The sequence below is a fragment of the Polypterus senegalus genome, chromosome 10 (assembly GCF_016835505.1).
Source record: "Polypterus senegalus isolate Bchr_013 chromosome 10, ASM1683550v1, whole genome shotgun sequence".
NCBI classification, from domain to species: domain Eukaryota; kingdom Metazoa; phylum Chordata; class Cladistia; order Polypteriformes; family Polypteridae; genus Polypterus; species Polypterus senegalus.
The window spans coordinates 90,157,407-90,177,236 of record NC_053163.1 but is presented as its reverse complement, the minus strand read 5'-3'; positions in this window follow the sequence as shown (position 1 = coordinate 90,177,236).

Below are 19,830 nucleotides of genomic sequence, written 5' to 3'. Positions count from 1 at the left end.
TGACTTAGTTTTGCATAAGTTACAAATAAAGGCATACAAAATATTTATCAACTTGCATGCAAAATATCACATCACAACAGTATCCCACTGGTGTGATTGAAATAATGTGTAAATGTTGGGTTCATGAGCCAACATTTACAATTAAAGTCAGGGACACATAGATAGAATTCAATGGATGTTCTTCTGAATGGTGATTGTAAGGTATTCTTTGTGGCGATCACTGCCTGTGCACTTCTGTTAGCATAAGAGAAATCCCATTTAAGAAGCACTTACCGATTAATGACTGGGTCGGGGAACACTTAGAATGTGAAGCGTTTAACATGCTACTTTAGTTGCAATGGGGGTTGAGATACTCTAGTAAATTAAACATTGATTTTAAGATGAAGATTACAATGTTATACTTTAATGACAAAATAAACGATGAGATTAAAGCATCAAATAGTACATTCTTCCTTGCCTAAACTACACTGAACAGAACCTAAATTTCGCATTCACTTAAATTGTTTTTTTCCACATGCTTTTGCCATTGTCTTTTAACAAAACACTGAACGGAAGTGGCTATTTATATTGATTTGCATATTTAAATATACAAATTTCTGGGGGGAGTCAGGGGTGGGGCTGTAAGCATGTGTATTAAAATTCATTTTCCTTGGAATTTGTAAAGAGAAAGTGTATGGAACTTTACTTACACTGGGTTTTATACATCTGATTTTTTTAGTGCATACACACATTTTTGTTTTTGTCCACACATATTTTATTTTGAATTTAATGCAGAATGTTATACATGATGCCCGAGGACATAAAGTAACAACTAAAAACACAAAACAAAAAGACAGGTTCAGTATTTTGGAAGTACAGGGATGTTACAACAAGCTCATTGACAGACACTTTTCATTTTTTGCCCAGTAATCATGTACTTATGAATGTTTTTCTCTGACTCTGACGGCACATCCCCCAGGGACCTTTTGTACACTTTTGTTGATCACATTGGAATTCTCCCCCTCATTTATTCTACAGTAGGAGGCTTCAGAGGGAGGATCAGATGTTGTATTGACCGAGAGCATTGGAGAAATGTAAAGTGTTTACCAATATATCTCTGTCTGGTGGAAAACATCTAAAATGAAAACTTCTACTAGAAATCATCTTCATCACGCAGGATTTCTCTTGGTCACTGGTTTTGTGTTCCATCAAAAAGAAACATTTAGGTTAGGAAAGATGATTGTTCAGAAGTTTTTATTTTTCTGACGTTTATTTTTGCCATGAAGACTGAATATCAGGGTGGTGTGAAAATGTTAGGACCAAAACATAAATGAAGCCTAACCTCTTTATTGGGGGTTCAGACAGAAACAAAAAAATGGAGTATTATTGGAAAGGAGGGCTGAGATTTTCATTTCTCAGAGTACACAAAATAATAGGATTTGACAGGTCAGTGACTCAGGAGGGCAGCCTGGACAAATTGGTGCTTGAAAAATAATGACAGAAAGTGCAGATCAAATATCTATCCCTTTATCTGTTCATACATATTTATTCAAAAAGAATATTCCAAATATCTCTCTATATATATATATCAAATCCAACGTCTGTTGTCTGTATGCATGTCCGCTTTTCACTAGAGAGATACTTAATGGATTTAGATCGTATTTTTTTGTATAATTTGCTTGTTTTTGCAACTTCTCTCATCACGCTAAGTATCATAGTTCACTTGCAGGAGCGATTTATTTGTGCTAATCTGAAACAGGCTGTGGGCTGAGGGGAGGGGAAGCGTGACATCAGGAGTGGCGAGACACATCCTCACTCATGCACCAGCCTCCGTTCGGGTTGGTCTACCTATCGCGACATGTGGGAGTGTACCTTGCCTCCTCTTACCTAGCGATACCTGTTTGTTTATTGATTTTTAAAATTTGTCCTGTTTCACTAGTTTGCAGGCAGAGCCGCAGGGGACAGCTAGTCTATATATAAAAGATCCTAGTTAGCAGTGATATATTCATTCTTGTCTGTTTATATGTATTTAAACAACTGAAGTTAACTCTCTACCTGCACTATAAAGAAACACTGTGTTGCAATTGTGTTATTTTGGTCAGAAAGTGAAAGAGGTGTGAAAATTCAGTGTGGTGACATTACTGCAGAAAACAAAGGACGTAAAAGTGTTTTAGCTAAAATATCACTGAATATATATGATGATGGCAATAATTCACACTGAGGACAAGTGAAACCCTAAATACTGACTGTGCTCCTTCAGATTATTACTTAGTTGGACCAGTTGAATATGCTTTGTGCCAATGAGACATTGAAGGGAGCACAGCATGCTGCAACTCAAAAAACATTTTTATAAAGTTTCTGAGGAAGGGTCCACATCAAACCGAATATGTTGAAAAGCAAATTGACTTTGCCTCTGATCCTTTTAAAGCCTTTAAAGAAAAAGGCCATTGGGCTGCCATAGTTAAAATGTTATAATCCCACCACTTATACTCCAAGAACACATATGCCCACATAATGATCCTGTGTTTCCAAATGCCTGCTTCAAAAGAACAACTTTGTTCAATTTCTGAAGGCAGATTATGTGCTACACTACTGCAAGTAGATACACCCCCTACAACTTTCCCTTTGTCCTGCCCTGCCATTTCCCGTTCTTAACCCCATTAGAATCCCAATAAAAATTGTCCTCTGATAGATAGATAGATAGATAGATAGATAGATAGATAGATAGATAGATAGATAGATAGATAGATAGATAGATAGATAGATAGATAGATACTTTATTAATCCCAAGGGGAAATTCACATAATCCAGCAGCAGCATACTGATATAAAATACAATATTAAATTAAAAAGTAAAAAAAATGCAGGTAAAAACACAATAACTTTCTATAATATTAACGTTTAAACCCCGGGTGGAATTGAAGAGTGGCATAGTGTGGGGGAGGAACGATCTCCTCATTCTGTCAGTGGAGCAGGACAGTGACAGCAGTCTGTCGCTGAAGCTACTCCTCTGTCTGGAGATGACACTGTTCAGTGGATGCAGTGGATTCTCCATGATTGACAGGAGCCTGCTCAGCGCCCGTAGCTCTACCACAGATGTTAAACTGTCCAGCTTCATTCCTACAATAGAGCCTGCCTTCCTCACAAGTTTGTCCAGGTGTGAGGCGTTCTTCTTCTTTATGCTGCCTCCACAGCACACCACTGCGTAGAAGAGGGAACTTGCCACAACCGTCTGGTAGAACATCTGCAGCATCTTATTGCAGATGTTGAAGGATGCCAGTCTTCTAAGGAAGTATAGTCGGCTCTGACCTTTCTTACACAGAGCATCAGTATTGGCAGTCCAGTCCAATTTATCATCCAGCTGCACTCCCAGGTATTTATAGGTCTGTACCCTCTGCACACAGTCTCCTCTGATGATCACGGGGTCCATAAGGGGCCTGGGCCTCCTAAAATCCATCACCAGTTCCTTGGTCTTGCTGGTGTTCAGGCTACTAGTCACAACTCTGTGGTTTACACTTTATTTTATGTATCCTTTCACTGAGCCCATTAAATCCACGCAATAAGTCACAGCAGGCAAGAGCCTGTTCCAGCATCACTGAATGCACAGATGAAGCCAGTACAACCATACTCAGTTAAGATGTGTGTTACAAATTTTCAAAAACTGTTGTGGATTTTCCTTTCTTAACAGCTGAGTACACTCTTGAAATGGTTCAGATGGACACCCTTTATTGAACAGATCTGCAGGTGCACCAATATTCAAGATGGCAGTGCCAAAGTAAGCTGACAGAGCTGTGTTTTATAAAGAATGAGTTCATTTGCAAACCACAGTTGTATAACTAACAGACGTTACATCATCTCACACCATGTAGCTCTTTTGGATAGGAAAGTTACTGGAAATTGTTATGATAGATTAAGAACATAAGAAAAACAACTCATTACATGATCTCACTGTCACCAGTTTAGGTGGAAAGGCATAGAAAGTCTTTGCTACATAAAATAAATCAAGAAAAGGAAAATTTCCTTACTCTGGGACATTTTGGAGTCACCAGTTAGCCTGCATGTTTTTGGTTTGTTGTGGGAAATTACACTCCCAAAAATAAAGGTGCCATAGTGGTTCTTCAAGGTGATGCCACAGGGGAACCATTTTTGTTTCCGAAAAGAACCAAACTCATGAATATTCCTGAAAGAACTTTTGTTTATATAGAGCTTAAACACACTCCATAAGTAAATATGAGGAGATTGTAACAGATTTATGAGATATCAATGGGTACAGGAAAGGGCATCAGCATTGGCCTGCAGTACACCACGATAATAAATAACCGAAAACTTGTACGGCTGTAAGTCTAAAAACCACCTTGTGACTCATGGATTCGAATCCCTGTGTAACGCCATCCACTGTAACAGTGCATGGTCGGTCACCAGGGTGAACTTGCATCCCAAGAGGTAGTACCTCAGCTGAGTAATCGCCCATTTAATCGCCAAAGCTTTCCGCTCCAGTGCCGCATACCATATTGACACTCTGGCTCAGCACGGCACCAAGATCTGTGTCTGAAGCATCCGTCTGGAGAATGAAAGGCAAAGAAAAATCAGGTGCTTTCAAAACAAGAGCTGACGTAATGGCTTGCTTAAGGTCACAAAATGTAGTGACTGAAACATCATCCCATACCATGGGTTTAGGTTTCCCCTTCCTTGTGAGATTTGTCAAGGGTATGGCTCTCTCAGAAAACCAGGTTACAAACCGGAGATAGTAGCCCACTAAGCTGAAAAATGCCTGTACCTGCCTCTTGGTTTACCATGGCATCTATTTTGGAACATTGTGGTTTGACTATACCTGGGTAACCTAAATATTTGGCTTTCATCAATCCAAAATAACATTTCTTTGGATTAATACAAAGACCAGCATCCGCTAGGTTCTGTAATACAGCCTTAATCTGTTGTAGGTGTTCCTCCCAGGTGCTGGAATAGATGACAATGTCATCCAGGTAGGCAGTACTGTACAAATTATGGGGTCGGAGCACTTTGTCCACCAGACGTTGGAAGGTAGCAGGAGCCCCATGTAATCTGAATGGGAGTACACAATACTGCCAATGTCCACTTGGGGTGCTGAATGCTGCCTTTTCCTTTGCGGAGTCCGTTAAAAGAACCTGCCAGTATCCCTTTGCCATATCAAGGATATTCAAAAATTTGCCATTTCCTAGCCGCTCAAGGAGGTCGTCCACTCTTGGCATTGGATAAGCATCGAATTGGGAGACTTGGTTAAGCTGACAGAAGTCATTGCAAAACCTCCAAATTGCACCGGCCTTTTTGACCAACACAATGGGACTGGACCAGAGACTATAACTCTCTTCTATCACATCTAGATCCAGCATTCTTTTGATCTCCAACTCCACTTCTGCCTTTTTTGGAATCCGATATGGGTGTTCTCTGACTATCTATATATATATAATTCACTAAGGCAAGACAACCATGGAAAGCACGCCGGAAGGGGCGTGGATTCACTGAGCCGCCGACAAGTAAGACACCAATGCGCATGCAGGAAGGAGCCACGCCCACCAACTCCAAGGCCATTGGATACGACGATAACTCGCAGGGCCACGCCCACCAACTCGGACGCGACGACACAGAAGAAACGGCGTCATTTATATTTGTCTGTCGTAGAGGCCACATGCACCTGCACGTTGACTGTTCATAGAGGCATGTTTCTCGCAGAGGTAAATCGCCATATGCAGCATGTAAAACGGTTTGCGAGGGGTATCCCATGGGATCTTTAAAACAATCCTTTACAACTGAGGTTAAAACACAATGAAGTAAGCAGTCTTTAAAAACCGAGTTGTCTATTACGACGCACGACCGCGTGCACCAAAGAAAAATGTTTTACACGCTACATACAGCAATTCGCACCCGAGACAAATATGCGTCTTCTTAGATACTCCTGCAGAAATACGGAAGACGTTTCCCTGCCCACTAACACTCCTTTTCACCGGCCCGCGTCTACCATCGCTCTCTAGGCATTCACACTGCCTGCCCATGTGCCCGGACGCAAAAACTCACCGACCACCCAGTTAGCCCCTTTCGTCTGTGCTAGGAGTCCACATGCACGTCTAAGCCACGTTGATTTTTCATTATTCTTTTCGGTTTCAACACCCGATCGTGTCCACCATGAAAAACTATGCGACAAGGAACAACGAAGCCCCGCCCAGAAACTCTACCCCTCCTCCCACGTGCTCAGGATCGCACCTCAGACCACTGCCCGCCAAATCAAACACCTCATCAAACACATACTCACTCGCTTTGGTCTGTGCTGCGGTCCAAACCCAGCTCTGCGCCACGTTGACTATTCTTTTGCCCTCCATGGCTACCGCTTCAAATGTATTTCATGGAAACAACACTTCTTTCAATGTTATAGAAATTCCTGCTTCAGGTAACTGTTTGTTTCTGTCAGTCTGGTTTTTTTGGAGAAATGTCATTGACAAAACTGTTGCTCTCAAACTTCGTAACATGGCTGTTTGAAAACATTGGGATAACTTCGGTGACGTGGTGTCCGTTGTTCTTAGTCACAGAGGCATTTTTATACAGTCTGCTCAACAATACGCTGATTACATGAATACATCTGGAGTCTATGGTGGCGAGGCAGAAATTGTGGCAATGTCCCAAATCCTTCCAGCTACTATCAGCATTTACTTTCAAGAACGTCCTCATGCCTCTCCTCGAGTTTACAATCCGACCCAGCGTCTCTTCATATCCCTGCTCTTTAGCGTTCCTTTGGATCATGGGCATTACGAGGTTCTCATGCCTCTCAAATAACCATGTGATTACCTTCTGGGGACATCTTTTGACTTTTGACAGCGTGCACACCCACTTGCTCGCCACACTAATGTGACGTCACCTGCCCACTCTCCTCTTCCTGAAAAACATTTAAAGACATCCTCCTCTGAACACATGCATTCCACACAGGACTTTCAATGCACCTTTTGTTCCAAAAGCTTCAAAGTGCACAGATATCTGAACGCACATTTGAAAAAACACAACACTAACTGAATGATGCAATGTGAACATTGCCAACAATGCTTCGAGACAACTCGCTCTCTCAAAAAACACCTACGAACTCATTCCACTCTCACCTTCAATTGCACATTTTGTAACAAGGACTTCACAAGTGAGATGGATCTCCACAACCATTTGCAGATCCATTCAACGCAAACATTTGTATGCAAAATTTGCGACAAACACTTTCACACACGCAGATACCTTACTAACCATCTCAAAACACATTCCCTGATGAATTCTTTTCAGTGTCAACACTGCTCCAAAACCTTCACACGCCAGAAATATCTCAAAGCACATTTACACACCTACTCCACTGAACGAACGCATTCCAAAAAGATCTTTGAATGCACGATTTGTTCGCCACCACCATGTTTCTTAAAACTCAATTTTGGCAGATGTAGCAGGCGGTGGACTCGTACGATTGGACATCCCCGTGAACGCAGGTTAGACGGGTCTTAAATTTAAGCCATTGTCGCGGCAACATTAAATGGCGAGCAACAATGGAAATGTTACTGCCAGAGTCAATTAAAGAAGTAACCCTGTGCTCATTAACTATCGCTTGTCCAGTATGTGAAAAGGCCAGAAGGTTAGTAAAAGCACACTGCCCCCTCCTCCGTGTCTCTCTGCAGACCCCCATGTCTCCTCGCGGAGCCTGCTGCTGTGCACCAGCTTTTTCCAGAGTTAGCTACGCAACGTGAGACTGGGACTTTAAGGCAGGGACGCAAATTCGTCAGGGTTCACACGGGTTCTGTTCCAGATCCCCCAAACAGGTTTCCACTCTCAGATGATTTATGATCTTGATTAAAGAGACCATATTTTTGCACGTCTGTCCCCAGGCTAGCTGGGCAATCTCCATAGAGAGCGTATTTATGAGCAAGGCACAGACTACCTGCTCTACTACCTGTCAATCATACCTTTCATTTGGCCTCAGCCAATTCCTGACTTTCACCCAAAGCTTGTACGCCTGCTTTTTAGTGTACTCATTTGGGTGGAATTCCCAGTCCAATACATTTTTTGGCACTCCCACCTTTATCAAAGCTTTTACCTTTGTGTGACATTGTTGAGCGGCCCCCTTACTCAGGAGCGCACAACTAGTCCCCAATGTGTTCCTTTCTGAACCTGGCTCTCTTCTGTAGGTCCCTTGCCTACTAGCCCAGGATCCCTTTACAGGTTTCTGGGTCGAAACCCACTCCAGCTTTCCCCCTATATACACCGACCAGCCCTCACTCAGCGACGCGAGAATGGTACTGTCCTACCTGACATTTCTTGGCTTGGTGATTTTGAGGATGTGTCAAGGCTTTTTTCTGGTCTGGCTTCCAGTTGCATAAGAAGGCCATCATCCTGCCGACTACACCACTGTAAAATGAATATCCCTGACACACATAAAAAGGTTGGAGGCAGCCACACATATATTATCCCTGGCTGCAAAAGGGTTCTGATACAGCACTCATGTGTACTATTTTGAGTTCTCCACTGAACTGACTAATGGAGGAAGATGGCGGCTTTATAAGCCGAAAGGCGGAAGTGATGTCATCTGGCTGGAACCAGAAGTGACCTCAGTCTAGGGGAAGGAATTGGAAGTGTCATGGCATCAGTCAGGTTTTCCCATTTTTGGCCTGTAAAGATAACAGAGGTAGGTTTAGTGCACCCTGCCACCCCCTGGCCTGGTGGGTAATTACCACCACCTGGTCCACTCAGCTCACTCCTAGTCACATGTGTGTGATAATATATATATATATATATATATATATATATATATACACATATGTGACACATGAGTCCCTGTCTTTCATCCCAAAACATGAGGCTGAGTCTCGGTAATTTAGCAAAACCAACTTTATTCAGCTTGAAACAGAACAGCACAGTTATTTATTGTAACAGGAGCTAGCACTCTCCTATACACAGACACAGCAGTCAGGCAGGGTTGTGATCATGCTAGTGGCCAAGTAATGCTGTTCCCTGCATTTACAATGTTCCTTGCATCACCCATCGACGGCGGGTGCTTATAGCGCGACAAATCTTTTCAGATTTGTTTTCATGGTGAACTGCTTCAGTGCTGAGAACCCGCAGTTGCCCTGGCAAAGAGTTTAGAGACCTTATATATATATATATATATATATATATATATATATATATATATATATATATATATATATATATATATATATATATATATTATAATATTTTTGTCTCATTTGTTTAACTGGTTTCTCTTTATCTACTTTTAGGACTTGAGTGAAAATCTGATGATGTTTTAGGTCATATTTATGCAGAAATATAGAAAATTCTAAAGGGTTCAAAAACTTTCAAGCACCACTGTATATATATAAATATATATATATATATATATTTGGAAGCGAAGGTCTGTGATACGTTCATTCAGTTTCCAGAATATCTCCTGCAGGGAATAAAAGGTGGTGTTTAAGAAAGCTGTTGAAAAAAGCCTTGTGCAGGCATGGTTATACAATGATTTAATAAAGGTGATTTAATCCAGACAAGACAGCAGGGAGCATGCAATTGTTGAATCAAATGCTGGTGCCACATCCCATAGGAAATATGATATTTTTAAATTGTTTTCATCATGCAGGGCTTGAAATGAGAAAGAAAAGGTCTGTGTTATTTATGACTTGGCAGCGACTAGTGATTTTGCCATTACTCTAAAGTTCATATTTGCATGAATCAATGTTAAGTTTGTGTAGGGCATAGTGATTAATACTGCTGTCTCTTAGCTACACAGATCTGGGTTCAAGTCCCAGCTCACTTCCTGTCTGCTGGATTTTGCAATTTTTCCTCCTGTTTACATGGATTTTCTACAAGTTCATTGGTTTCCTCCCAATTCACAATGACATCCAGGTTCAGGGCATTGTCACAAGTATAGAGTAAAGTGACATTCTTACCTTCATGTTCAACTAACATGCAACGGTTGATTGGTTCAGTGTGAGCAAGCATGACCTGTGATAGACAGCCATACTGTGTGCAGTTCTGGACAAAAGGTAAAGCAAAAATAGAAAATGTGTAGAGTAGACAATATGTTGCTTGTTACATACACTTTTTATTTATTTTTTGTATTGTATTAATGCTAGTAAGAATTTCATTGCAATATGTACACATGATAAAGATCTTGATTTTGCTTAGCTTGACTTTCAAGTGAAATCAAGTGCAACCTGGAACTAAAGGGCATGCCCTACTCTGCCAGGCTCAGGGATTTCAGAACAGAAGGCTGCATGGTGGCCTAATTCAGAACTGTAAAATTCTCAAAAGTATTGATAAAGTGGACCTAGCAGAATATTTTCAATTAAATAGACACTGGTAAAAAATAAAGTATAGCGTGTTTAAAAATGAAACCAGGAAGATGTTCTTCACTCAAATAGTTATGGGACTGGAGCTGAAAAAGAGCCCTTTACAACATTTAATAATATATGAATGAGATGTTGTGACAACATAGCTATTAAAAGAGACAGCTGAACTGAATGGCCTCCACACATTTTCTACATTTTTCATGAACTTGTAATTCCATGTCTGCCTTGGCCACTAGTGCACAATGATGGCTCTGAAATAGATAAAGTAATTTTGAAAAAAGGATGAATGCATGGAGAGCTAAACTAATAAGTTTCTGTCACTGTGTCTGGGATAGATGGTAATTTAAAAAGACTTTGTTTTGAATAACTAAGATTTTGAAATGTAAGGTACATGGTTGCTAATTTGGCCACCATATGTAAAAAAAAAAAATAGTAAGTCTTCCATACGATGAAATATATATCGAAACTGGTGCTACCAAGTTGTTACTAATTAATAAATACATGAAAATGTGGATAAAAGATATTCTTTATTACATTGTGCTTAAGTCTCTCCATAATAATAAAGTATTTTGTTTAGATGGTATGCATTAAAGAGTGCAACTACAAGAACAGGGCAAAAGAAGTATAAAATTTACAGTACCTGTTGTCTGCTTAAAAGCTAAATAGGACCCCAGCCCCCCCCAACCCACAATGACATAAAAGGACATATATTTTCACCCTCTCATTTATAATAATGAGTTTTAAAGAAGTCCCATCTTGACTACACCCATCAGGCCAGTGAAATAGCTGCAGAAACTCCACCCTGATAATATTCCTCAATGGACTCCAGCATTGTGCCCTGGCATACGATTCTGACCAAGCCACTGCACTGCAACCTACTCTCAGTTGCTGTGGCTTCTTGGCATTTGGCTGGACAAGATAAATGCACTTAAGAGGAACGCCTTCATTATTTTACCTTTCGGAAGGCTATTGAAGTTGTACCGCAGTTCAAATGTAAATAATTCTGCAGCGCTGGAGAGCTATCTGCCTTTAATAAGCCTCCAGAGAGATAATGATGGATTCTGGTGGTGAGAACAAAAGTGCTCTCTAATTTTTTTTTTTAACTGTGCGTTTCAAAACCCTCTCGGCATTGGGAGCTCTCCGCTCACTGCTTGGCTGGGCTCCCAGCCCTGCATCTCAGGACAGACTGCTGAGCTACAAATAAAGAAATGAACCGGGTGGATGCCAAGTACACTTTTGAGAACTTGCACTGTAATCAGCACAACAGCATAGATGGCTCATTTTTCTTTTGAGTTATTCCCAAATTGGCTGCATAGTCATTAATTCCACTGCAAAAGGTTTTGAAACCAGTGCTCTTGCACCCCTCTTAAAAAGTCACTGACACTGCTGTCCAGTATATTTGGACCATTGTAAAAGGCACCTTCTCTACTTTTGAAAAGGCAATTGTACTTTTTGCTTTTTGATTTCATAGAAAAAAAAGTTTGTTTGTAGGATTTTTCTTTCTAAGGAAAGATAAGTGGCATGAATTCCATCCCAAGGGTCACACAAGAAGGACATTTGTGTGTTGGCTGTTCTTGGTGACGACTTGATTTTCTACCAATCCTTTCACATGTTGAGTGGTTCTAATTATGTCAAAAAAATGAAAAAAAGAAACAAATTGAAGAACAATGTCAGACTTGCAACCCCAGGGAGGGCTTCAGGGTGAAGAGTGAGGAAAACCCAAGAGGATCACTGACATCACTTTCACCCCACTCCTGGAAGCCCCCCTGTCCTTATATAATGAAGATGGACACTAGAAGTTAGTGTCTTCTTTGGGACCAGCTTTGGTCAAGGATGGATCAGTCCTGCAGAAAGAAGTTTCTTAAAGTTAGCAATTGTTCTTTTTCAGACAGAATGCTCAGTCCTGAGAAACTACTTGCATATTTTTGTTTATTAGGTAGAGATCTGCCTTTCATTAAATGGGCTTTTCCAAAACTGGACCTCAGCTCTCTTTCTTACTTCTTCTCATTTTATTTCAACACATTAATGTAGCTTTCATGCACTGCGCCTATAAACCTCTACTTCTTTTGGCTGCTCCTGTTAGGGGTTGCCACAGCAGATCATCTTGTTCCATTATGTTCCTGTTTTCTACATCTTGCTCGGTTATACCCATCACCTGCATGTCCTCTATCATCACATCCATAAATCTTCTCTTAGGCCTTCCTCTTGCCTGGCAGCTCTATCCTCAGCATTCTTTTCTCAATTTACTCAGCATCTCTCCTCTGCACATGTCCAAATTAATGCAATCTCACCTCTTTGACTCCAACCCGTCCAACCTGAGCTCACCCTCTAATGTACTTGTTCCTAATCCTGTCCATCCTCGTCACACCCGATGCGTGCCTTAGCATCTTTAACTCTGCCACCTCCAGCTCCGTCTCCTGCTTTCTGGTCAGTGACACTGTTTTCACCCCATATAACAAAGATGCTCTCACTACTGTCCTGTAGACCTTTCACTCCTGACACTCTTCTCCATCCATTCCACCCTGCCTGCACTCTCTTTTTCACCTCTCTCCCATAATCCCTGTTACTCTGTATTGTTGATCCCAAGTATTTAAACTCATCCACCTTCGCCAGCTCTACTGCCTGCATCCTCACCATTCCTCTGACCTCCCTTTAATTCACACACATGTATTCTGTCTTGTTCCTACTGACCTTCATTCCTCTACCTCTACAGTGTCTCCTCGACCTGCTCCCTACTTTCACTACAGGTCACAATGTTGTCAGCAAACATCATAGTCCACCAGGACTTGTCTGTCAACCTGTTTATCACCATTGCAAATGAGAAAGGGCTCAAAGGCAATCCCTGATGTAATCCCACCTACACATTGAATGCATCCGTCATTCCTACCACAGACCTCACCACTGTCACAATTCCCTCTCACCCTTAAACCATCAGAAATAAATAAAAGTTTAATTTTGTTTCAGCCACCACAAGTCTCCACCTGCTCAGTCCACACTGTTACTTCTTCCAATGTTTCATTTCATCTTTCATTCTGCCCACTGCACCTCACAGGTGGTAGCCCCCTCAGGCTGGGCTGCCTTAGCCCCTTAAACCAATCATATTGGTTGGATGTGACACGTGGACTTCTGCAAGTTTTAAATGAAATCTGCCTCCATCTTCATACAAGTCTCCTTATATCAAGTTTCTTATCTCTTGTCAAACACGCATGTTGTTTGTTGGTGCTGCTTGGTGTTCGGAAAGAGAATGAGAACACTGAGACCATAACTGCTCAAAGTGATGAGACCTCATGCATATGATATACTGTGCCCACAACTATTTGTGCAAATGGGCAGTTGGGAATTAACTGAAATTTCAATAGATGTGTTTTGTGTATTATTTCTTTTTTATGAATGGTTAAACATTTATATTACTAAGACTTGAAACAAAGCTACCAAATGAAGAAAAATGCCTTTCTACCCTTTCTATTAATATGTCCTTTGCCCCTTGGCTTATTCAAGCCACTATTTTCCTGAGTGGTTTCCTTGTAATGGTGTGAGTTTCTTGTTTAGACAACTATGGAAAGCAGTAAGAAGCTTTTGAAAGAAAACTTTTGAAAAGAACTTACATATTTTTTACAGCTAAAGTTATATGGGCACCAACAATTGCTCAGACAAAGAGATATTATTAGAAAAACTATTAAAGTGGTACAAATGAGGAACTACATGGGCAGAAAACGGGTGGAAATTGGTTGAGCTCAGTTAAGGAGGTTCTTCAGATCAGTAGGATGGAAACATGTACAGTATATAATGCCTTGAAGTGCTACATTTCTGGACTGCTAAGGAATTCCCTTATTGTCCATTCGTTTATCCAGTTTCTGGGCCCAACTTTTGTACCACATCACTGTATACAATCAGGGCCCATCATGGGTAGACTGAACTAAAAACTCTGTCACTTAGCTCACCTGCATCCACCTCCACAGTGGTTTGTGAAAGTTCAGTTTAGCACTGTGTAATGGCCTAATATGTCAGCCAGAACTACAAGCTTTCCCACTGGAACATGACATAGCGTGCAGACTTCACGTGGACAAGGACCCAGTGAATATGAAACCATAGGCTTTGGGTTGGGTGGCAGTTGCCAAGCAAGCCCAGAATTAGTGAAAAATAAGACATCAATTTATAAAATGACTGAAAATAAATAAGTACCCAGCTCAATAGACTGTGAAGCAAGTCCTGCTTCATTCATCCATGTCACTGGGGTCAAGGGAACTGATGAGTAACCACCACCGATCCTTTGGCCCAGAGCTGGGAAAAGTATTTTTCATATTTTTCAGTAAATATACAGAAGACCTTTGCTTTGGACTAGGTATAATGAGAATGTAAATGATGTACCTAAACACAGCCTATTACTCTGCTATATTAGGCCAAAAGGTGCTGTGAAATAATTCTGTGATAATCCCAGCCAACAAACTAAAAAGCATTGTCTGGCAGAGATTCTGATTTGGCAGCAAAAGGTTAAAAGGAAAACTGCTGAGAGCTGGCTGAAGCAGAAATGTAATTATTTGTGGATGAATTGGTAGGGTTATGAAGCTGGTTGTATTTCATCATGAAACTGATGACTGATGAGCAAAGGAGACAAGGAAAAGTAAAATGAATTAGAATTAACTAGAAGCACAGTAACATGTCAGAATGCTCATATTTTCATCAAGCATTTGTTGTGTTGTGTTTGTCATTCTTTTGTCATATTATTAGACATTTGGTAAGAAATTTTGCCAAACATAATTTAAGACCATTATACATTACAATCTTTTATGTACTTTTAAAATTTGAGAGTAGGTGACTTAAATAACAAGATTGAATCAGTGGTCTTGTAGCAATAGCTGCTACACCACATTGCTAATGGAATAAATGTGATAAGTAATGAATTTCAAATTATTTACTACAGAGAGACTCGTGGATATGAGTCACTTTAAGATCTTTAAACAAATTTCTTTGAAAGCATAAATTATTGTTTTCTTATTAATTATCACACAATTAAATAAGATGCCGTAAGAGACTGGAGCATGAACACAGCTAGTCAATTCAAGGCTCTACAAAGGGGCTGTTCATTCTTAGGTTAGACACCCTGCAGGCTCCAGTTAGTAACTGCCCCTCGCTGACACCAGCTTTTGTCTTTACCACTCCTCAACTTCAATGGCCTCAGGAGATGCTAACTAAAGCCTGTTAATATCAGGAGGCTGGGATGCTACTAACTCATAATGTTCTCCGCTTATGTTTTTTACAGCGTATGCTGTTCCTCAAACTATTCTTGTCACACTCTTCTGCTCTGTCTGCTACTCTGATTCAAACAGTCATTACCATTAAGGCTCCCTTTATGCAACTTTTTTCCTTAGGTCTTCACCTACAGCTGGCCAGAAGCCACCTAATTTGCATCTTATCTGGTAGTCTGTGGATGCAACCCGTGGATTTGTCAGTTAGATCACGTGACCCAAGGGGCTCACAGATGGGTCTTTATGACCAAAGGGGCTCACAGTTGGGTCTATGTAACAAAGAGGGCTCACAGTTTGGGACCACATGACCAAAGAGGCTCCTTCTCCCACCCCTCAACTGCCAGAAGTTAATTAATGTGCCTCCTTTACCTTCTCAGTATTTATGTATTTCTATACTTCATTAAAGACATTGCAGGTTAGCTTTGCTTTAATTGTTTTCTTTTTATATTTTGTGCTTTATTTTCACAATTCTTTGTTTGTAAAGACTCACATTGGTGGCACATTGATTAGTGCCACTGTCCTATGAAAGCTTGTGTCCACTTTTCCTTCCACACCTCAAAGACATACATTGAGCTTCTTCTTTGGACTGGTGTGATTTTGGGCTTGTGAGTGAGAGAGCCCAGCAGTTTACTGGCACTCCATCCAAGGCTGGTTTTTGGTCTGCACCCAGTGCCAGTGGGATGAGGCGTAACTCCCCATGAATCGGGTTAAGTGCAGAGAGTGGTCTGTTCTGCTAGTATATTTGGTAATGCACAAAGAACTCCAGGATTGTAAATGGAAATTCTGTTTTTAATATTTTGTTGAAGCAGACACCTTGAAATATTTTATGAACCTTTTGAAGAAGATACTGAAAAGACCAGACTGTTGACATGGTCTCTTAAATTCTTAACAGCATGCTGCAAATGGCATTGTGGTGGAGCAGAGACCTAGAGTTTTTTTGAGGTTGCACTTTTAATTCCAAAAACAGTGAGCATATAGGGAAGATATCAGATCAAAGAAATTCTAAACAAAAGAGGAGAAGGTTAAGAAAACAGAAATGAGGGAAGCACAGACAAACGTCAGATAACAGAAGAAGTAAACAAAATGTTTACTGGACAACTTAGAAAAAGCAACCAAGAAGACGGCTGAGGGTCTGTGGAAATCATGGCATGCTAATCTGGAAATACGAGAAAAAACAACAAATAGACCAGAGTTTCTCAACCTTTAAGTATTTGCGACCCGAGTTTTCATAACAGTTTTAATCGCACCCCCCCCCAACATTTTTTTGAAATGTAGATGCATATATTTTATTATACCTACTTTACTTTTATCGACATTTATCTAACTCAATATTTATTGTTCTAGTTGCAGAATGTAGTTTAAGTTAATTTGTTTTGGTTTCAACAGATGTTCTTTTCATATTTTGGATTCTTGTTTTCTTTTTTTCACATCTTCGTGCCACCCTTTTTGTTACTTCGCGTCCCCCTAGGGGAGCCCGCCCCACAGGTTGAGAACCACTGAAATAGACAAACGCCTGCCATATTCATTCCTATAAGAAATGATTTTTTTTTTAGAATTCTTTTGTTTTTTGAACTTGACCTTTGCTTTGTTACATTTGTAACTGTTTGGTGTCACTGCCCCTGCCTGCCTAAGTTTTCTTATTGATCTAAAAAGCACCATCAATGCAAAGTTTAAGGACAACAAAAAAGACTAAATGTGTAATTCTAAACACCAATTTAATTCAGAGGACTAAAGTTAATAAAAATGACCTATCTATAGTAATATAGTAAATAGTAATGACAAAAATCCATTTATTTCACACACATCAAATCACAATGTTGGTGCTGCAAAATCAGTCCTGGATGGCCTAAGTGGCTGTTGGTTTATGGTCCAACCTGATTGCTTAATTAGAAACCAATCCATGCCAACAGAAGATCTTACTGGGGTTTCATGGCTTGTTAGGGCTTTCATTCTGCTGCATCAGGTCATTCTTGTATCATACAATTTGTCCTTTCCAATGATATCATCCCAATGCTTTTTAACCTGAAGCAGATGAGTATTTCTCAGATGTTCACTTTTTCTCTTCATATTCCTATTTTATTAAACCAGATACTTCAAAATGAAAACACACAGGTGTAAATGGAAACAAGTTCTGGTGTCTTTGGAGCAATTAAAAACTATGAATTAAGCCATTTACTAAAATAATCATTTAAGGGTGAGGAATCTTATCAAGCAAGATGACTAAGCGGAAGCAGAAAACTGTTGCTTGAACAAAAAGTTCTTCAACGGCAATGACTGGCTTCTCTTGCAGAAACTGGGATGAAACAAAAACTGCAGTTACTATGGTCCTCCAGGAAGAACTTTGCAGATGATGAGCCTGGTATAGTGGAAGCAACTATATTTTGAGCAAATTGAAATTTAAATTCCAAAGATAAATCAAAAACTTCAGGATGAGAGAAGCAGTAGCCTTAAAGTGAATTTTGTGTCAGAAAGCCTGGATCTCAATAATCTGTTTTGGTGTTTGCTGATTTTGACCGACTAAAGTGAAAGAAGCTCATATCTATTTAGTGCTGCAGGAAGCTTACGTCTATCATTCCCGGACGCAGTCACATTTAAACGCTTTAACATGACAAGAGTACAAAGCCCTAACAGAAAATCATTCTCAAAAGTATGTCCTAATGTAGTTACTCTGGCCCTGTTTAGATTTTGTGCATACACATGAAAGGAGTAAAGGTACTTAACAAGATGTAAAGGAAGACACCACAAAACTTTAAAATTTTAGCAATGATTATCTTGATTAGGAAATTAAATCATGACATGATTATATTAAGTTTTACATTTTCTAGCAAGTATTTTATACAAGTTAATGTGAAATAATACATTTATATGCTAGCATATGAGTTAAAAGAAGGTTTTAATCTTATCTTTTCTTGACTATCCATTCAATTCCTGAGCCCTCATATTGTACATTTCATAACTAATCTCAATAAAATTTTGCTTTCTGCCGATTAGATGCAATGGATTATGGTCTTAATGTCAGGTCATCTTGCAGAAATAGAAGGGACTGCTGAATCTAAGAAAACAGGTGGGTTTGAATGTCAGGCAGATGGAATCGGCCGAGGAAAAGAGCTCCAGGGAGTACGAGCTGCAAAGTGGAATGAATGTTTACTTATAGTTGCATAATCAACCTTTAGAACTTTAATAAGGCCTGCACCAGAACAATCTCACCTGTCTAAAATTTTATATGTAGTAAACACCATCCACAAATATTGTGAAGTACTACAATAAACTGCTAAATAAGTCAGAAGATGAGTTTAGAAGAAGACTTCATATTGCACAGACAGTCACTGTAGGCAGCGTAGTTGAAACGGCTTGTCTGAGTCAAGAGTCCAGCAGCAGCATTAGGAATTTGTTGTAACCTGCTGATATTTCATACAGGAAGACCATTAAGAGAGTATTGCAGTAGTCCAAATCAAGTATGATAAAAACCTGCCAAAGCCCTTCAACAAACTTTCTACAGAGGTGACGTCAGGTGACGTGCCACTCACAGCAAAATTAGGTTTTGACTGCAGATTAATATCAAATAAAATTTCCATCACTGATCACAGAGAATGCTGATCAAATTTTGTAACGGTAAAGATTTACCAAAAAGAGTCAGATTCAGTTTTGTTCTTCTTGAGCTGGACAAACTTTCCACAGATAACAGAGTCGAACATTAAATATTCTATGGAAGTTAAATATGTGGGCCTGATTTTCACATAACACCGGGCTGTGTCAGTGTAGAAGTGGAGCATTACAGCAAAATGAGGAACCCAGTGGTAGCTTGTAAGCTTTACACGAAAGTGGGTAAAGACTTTAAAATATGGGAGAGAACAAATAGCTGGATTCACTATCAACCAAACCAAACAGCATGAAGCCAGAAAGGCAAGATGACAGCAAGGAGCAGAATGTGACCAGTGTAACTTTTCAGACATTTTACAGTAGGGGAGCATTGTCAATGTTTTAAGGAACAGCAGTGAAGTCAGGGAGCAGCAATGGAGTAGGAAATCCTTCATCTGGAAGGAAGACAGAGAGGTAGACAGAGAGAGAGTCCATTAAAGATTAAATGAACAATTTCAGGGGAATGTTGAAGTCAGAGTATATAGTCTGAACAACTTCAGATGGAAATTTGCTTTTTGTGTAAAGAAACTCTGCATTTAAGACTTTTGGAAAGCAATGCTAAATTAAAAAATAGACACAAATTGGTAAAATACAGAAGGTTTTCTTACAGTTCAAGTACAA